General features: G+C 57.9%; 1 protein-coding gene across 1 annotated transcript in view; it reads right to left on the bottom strand.

Annotated features, from left to right (window-relative positions):
* KLF16 (Kruppel like factor 16) overlaps positions 1-5,319 on the bottom strand; it is a 19,508-nt gene that overhangs the window by 3,109 nt on the left and 11,080 nt on the right. The window lies entirely within an intron of this gene.

The following is a 5,319-nucleotide window of genomic DNA, read 5'->3' as shown; positions in this document are numbered from 1 at the left end:
GGCCCCCCCTCGCTTCTACCCATCACCCGAGCCAAAGGGCGGGGTTTTGGGGCCCTGGAGTCCCCCTGGAGATGTTCCGCCCGTTCCCAGAACTAGTGTGTGGGGGTGTTATAAGATAGTATATTGCGAAACCGTTTTGTTCAGTATAGAGAGTTGCCGTAAACTATAGGTATAAAATAATTCACGAGATCGATTTTTTTGAGTTTGGTCACCACAATATAGCCCACATACACACACACATACATATTATCTCTCATGAAGGTTATAACTCTCTATCTCTCTCCCCTCCTCTCGGAAAAAAAAATCAATAAAATATAAAAAAAAATATATATATATATATATATGGTTTGCATATTTAAAAAAGAATGTGGATATGTGTGTGTGTGTGTGGGGGGGGGGGTGGGAGACACAGCCTGGTCAGGGTGTTACCTCCTGACATACACTAAAAGGCTTACTCTGGAACACTTCGGTGACTAGGGCTGACCCTTTTCCTAGGAACACGTCCACCGGTGGGGGGCAGGTAGGGGAGACAGACAGAAGAGGGGCCTCAGCCAGGGGTCAGATAAGACTCCCAAAGCAGGACCCCATGGTGAGGGATACAGACAGAGATGAGCAGGAGACAGCAGGAGGGACCACAGGACAGACCTGCAACCCTGGGGAGAGCAGGGCTGGCATTCTCAGGGTGACCTGGTGACATTAAACTTTCAAGGCCTGCCCTGGGGAAAGGGCTGTGGTGGGGGACAGTGGACTCCACAGGGACCCAGCCATCACCCTGGCCCAGGAAAGAGCTGTACTAAAGCCTTCCCTCCCCCATCCCTTCCTCCTGGCCACACATGGACACCCCCGGCATGACAGAAGAGGGGGTCAGAAGCCTAACAGGCCCCCCAGGAGGTTTCTTGTGGGGCACCTGTCAGTCTTGCTCACAGCTAGAGGAGGGCAGCCCCTAGGACAGTGGTGGCGAACCTATGACACGCGTGTCAGAGGTGACACGCGAACTCATTTTTTTGGTTGATTTTTCTTTGTTAAATGGCATTTAAATATATAAAATAAATATCAAAAATATAAGTCTTTGTTTTACTATGGTTGCAAATATCAAACAATTTCTCTATGTGACACGGCACCAGAGTTAAGTTAGGGTTTTTCAAAATGCTGACACGCCGAGCTCAAAAGGTTCGCCATCACTGGCCTAGGAGGATGTGAGCCCAGGTGTCTGGGAAAGGGCACCAGTGCCACCTTCCCCGGGGAGGTGCTGAGGGGAGAGCAACTGTCCCCAAGACCGCAGGCAGCTGAAAATCCCTGGGGCTGTCCCCTCCACACCCCACCCTCCCCAAACGATCCACAGGCAGGGCCAGCAGCAGCTGGGGGAGGAGGCGCAGCAGGGACGTCCTCTACAGAATCAGGGGGCTCAAGAGGGTCTGGAAAAGGATCCCAACCTCGCCTCAGTGGGGGCGACCACTCAGAGGATGGATCTGGGGAAGGGGAATCGGTACCGGGGTAGGGCTGCTGGCTTTGGACTAGACCCGGATGCCCCTCTGAGGGACACGCAGTCGTGCAGCCATCTTGCAGGACACAGGCGGGAGAGCAGAGGGGAGGAGTCATCCCGGTGCCTTTGTAGCCCGCAGTAGGCTCACTTCCCCATTTGGGGCACTGGGGCCGGTCCCCACCTTCACCCCTCCACCCAGCAGTTCCACCTTCAAAGAGCAGGTTGCAGGGGTGGCGGCAGTGCCAGCCAGGGCAGGTGGAACGCAGCTGAAGCCGCTCAGAGCACAGCTGCCGCACACAGCTCACGGGCGTGGGGACACCCACAGCCCCCAGCCCTCGCTGCTCACGTGGTCCCGCTCCCACAACGTTGGGCAAATGCCTGCAAAGATGCCAGGCCCTGCCACCCTCTCACAGTCCGGGAAAGGGGGAACATTTAGAGACTCAGGGCCAGGGAGGGCCCCGGGCATCCTGGCTTGAACGGGTGCTGGGGAGCATGCCATGCCGTGGGTAAGGCCACAGTGGACTTAGCCCTGTGACCGGCTGGGCCGCGGTGAACTAGGGACAGCCAGGAACCAACACGAAGGATCCAGTCGCTCCTCAGAAGGGTCTCTCCTTCCCCTGCAGGTGCCCTACCCCACCCCACCCCCGCCCCCTTTCCTGGCTTTTAAATCTTTGTTCTCGGCATCTCCTGGGTGTGATACTGCTCCCCACCCCCAACCTGGGATGCCCAATACATCTCTGGAAAGAGTCTACAGACCCAGAAACTCAAGCTCAGACTTCCGGCTCGAGTTGGGCCGCAGCTAACATGGTTTCCCATCATCTCGTTTACCCACCACCCCAGTTTGAAGCTATGACTACTCCCACTTATTTAAAATGATGGTCATAAGAAAATAAATAAATACAAATAAAATCATATAAAATGGTCATTTGCAGTCCCTCCCTTGTCCTCTCCTCCCTCCTGGAGGACCCAGGCTGCCCCAGCTCACTTCCTAACCAGACTGGCATCTTTGGCATAAAGGGGGGCTCTTGGTGCCGGAGGTGAGGAGGCACAGCTCCCACAGTCACCCTCCCCCAGCGTGTGTGTGTGTCGGAGACCTGATGTTCCGGAAGCATCAATGGGCGAAGGCGATCCACCCAGCCCCCCTCCCTCCCTGGGAGGCCAGCTCCTCACTCCCATATCATTTGCCCAATGCCTGGCCATCTGGGCCACCTTTATCAGGGAGCCTGGGTGGTGGGTGGTTATCACCCCCTGCAATGTTGGGGGGCCCTCCCCCACCCCCCAGCTGGGGCACAGGCACCTGAAGCCAGTTCTAGCTGCTCTCTGCACCCCTGCCTATTGGAGAAGGAGACCAGGCGGGGAGGGCAGTTCCTGGGCAACCATGCCCTGCTCAGGCCTAGCAATGTCCCCCTGCCTAACCCCAGATAAGCCACCAGCCTCCGGAGCCCCACCTGACCTTAAGAGAGCTCCAGCTCTGCCTGGGGGGCATGGCTACTACCCCCTCCAGGCCTCAGTTTCCCCATCTGCCTCTCCTCCCGGGGGCCTCTTCGGTAAACTATAATTATCACCATCACCCCGCGCCTTGGGCTGTTGGATCGGAAAAATGGGGGTCACCCTAGGCCCTGCCCCCACATCCTGTGGCTTCCCCCTCCTACCCAATTCATAAATCAGACCCCCCCCCCCCAACCCCATATAGTGGCCCGGCTCCTCAACCCCTAATCCCTTCTCCATAAACGGATTTTCCTCTGCAAAGCCCAGCTCCCCCCGCCTGTCCCCCACCCTGCCCTTCGGATTAAATGAAGCCCTTGGGCTGCTCTTCCCCCTCCACCACCTCCTCAAAATCCACACCCTCCTGCCCCTTCCCCCACTCCTGCAATCAGGGTGCTGCCCCCTCTCCTGGGACACACCCCTCCCTGCCCCACCTGATCCCAGGTTCCCACCGAGAAGCCCCTTCTTCCAAGGAAGCCTTTTCCTCCGTCAACCCCCAGGGTTCCAGGTCCCAGGGGACAGGACTGCGCTCCCCAGAACCTTGCTCAGAGTAGGTGCTCAGCTACCATTCCTCAGACTCAGGTAGACAGGGTTTTAGAGTCGAGCAGGGGTGTCTGAACCTCGCCCCCCCTCCCCCCCCACCATGGGACACGAAGCAATGTCTGGGAACATCGACGACTGTCATAACTGGGGAGAGCACCTGGCACCGGCGGGTGGAGGCTCAGGTGAACTAAGCCCCCTCGAGGCACACATGGCTGCCTGCCTGCTGGGCACTGGGGGCGCAGGCAGGGGAGCCCTCGGAGATGAGGGAGGCTGGGAGAGCATAGACAGCCAGCCTCTCCTCCCGCCCCCGCCCCATCTCCCTGCTCTCACTCTTGTATCCACAGCAACCGCAGTCAACATTTCCCGCAGCTTCCAAAGTCCTTGCCCGCCCCACGCAGAAGAGCTCTGTGCTGGGCCAGGGGCTGCAGGCAGGGCACAGGAGACCGCAGGACAGCCCTCTCCGCTCCCTGTGCAGCTGGGTAGCCCTGTGAAAAGATCCCAGCGCCCCTCCTGGCCTCTTCACCGCCCCCACGCGCCAAATGAAACAGGGATGATGGGGGCACCACACTCACCCCAGTGCCCGTCTGCTCATCTGTGCTGTAAGGCTAGATCAGGATTGGCACTGCCTTCACAGAGAGAACAGACCTGAGTCTAGCTGGGTAGGGGCAGGACTCTCTCCCCAGGGCCCTTGGGAGGACGGCCCAGCAGACAGCTAGCTCTAATTATTCCCTGTTCCTAGCCTCGGGACACCCAGGATGAGCATGGATTCCCTACCCCCCCAAGCAAGCTTAACAGCAGCTGCCCCGGCCACTGGGGGCCAGAAAAACCAAAAGGCCTTCACACAGACTCCAGCAGGGCGTGGTGGTCCTGGGAGTCAAGGAGACACTGAACGTGCAATCATTAAGCACACGAGTGCCCCAAATCCTTGAGAAACGGAACCAAGGGGTACCAGCCAAATGGGTCCAGGAGCTGCACCCCACTAGGTCCTTGCACTGCTGTTATAAATACAGCTCCAAGGCAGGGCATCCAGAGCCACAGCTCCCACAGGGCGCAGGACCCAGCACGGAGGGCACTCTGTCCTCCCCACCAGCTGCACTCACCCTTGCCACACCCCAACTCAGCCTCTTTGGCCTCCGTTTCTCATTAAAAACAGGGATGGCAACACTGAAGTACTGGCCCCAGCCAGGAGTCCCTCCTCCCCCCTGGACTCAGGGGGATGGTCACCATTGCCTGGGGACTTACACAGGTTCTAAAGGATCCAAGACACCCTGGAGAAGCGTCCCTTGGGAGCCCGGCCACCCCCTTCACTCCATCCAGAAAGTCTGACAGAATCCAGGGGGCAAAATCAAACCAAGTCAGGGCACTGGGGGTCCCCGAAAGGTTCTCAGAGAACAAATACCTCAGGCCAGAGGTGGGACAGGTGGAAGGGCACAGTGATAAGTGAGAGATGGGGTCCCTCTGTCCCCTCTGTCATATCTCCCGCATCAGCCGCCCCCACCCCACGCTGTTGAGCCACTGAACTCTTAGGTACCGACCCACTGCCCAGAGAGGCACGTCCCCATCTTCACGGACGCCCTAAATGTCCCTCCCACAAACATGAGGATACCACTATCTTTAAAAGCAAATAATATGCAGCGACTACACAGAGAAAGATGGTCGCTCCTTTTAAGAGAATTTAAACCCCACCCAAGTCCCGTCCTGGCTGTGCTCACAGGTGGGCAGAGCCTCCATCCCCTGAGAACAAGGGACAGGACCTGAAGGAGCGGTGGGAAGAGTGCGGAATGGGGCGGGGGGCTGCCAGCACGCAT

The sequence above is a fragment of the Myotis lucifugus genome, unplaced genomic scaffold (assembly GCF_000147115.1).
Source record: "Myotis lucifugus unplaced genomic scaffold, Myoluc2.0 scaffold_342, whole genome shotgun sequence".
Classification (NCBI taxonomy): Eukaryota; Metazoa; Chordata; class Mammalia; order Chiroptera; family Vespertilionidae; genus Myotis; species Myotis lucifugus.
The sequence above is the reverse complement of the archived record's forward strand: the minus strand, read 5'-3'. Positions and strand labels throughout refer to the sequence as shown.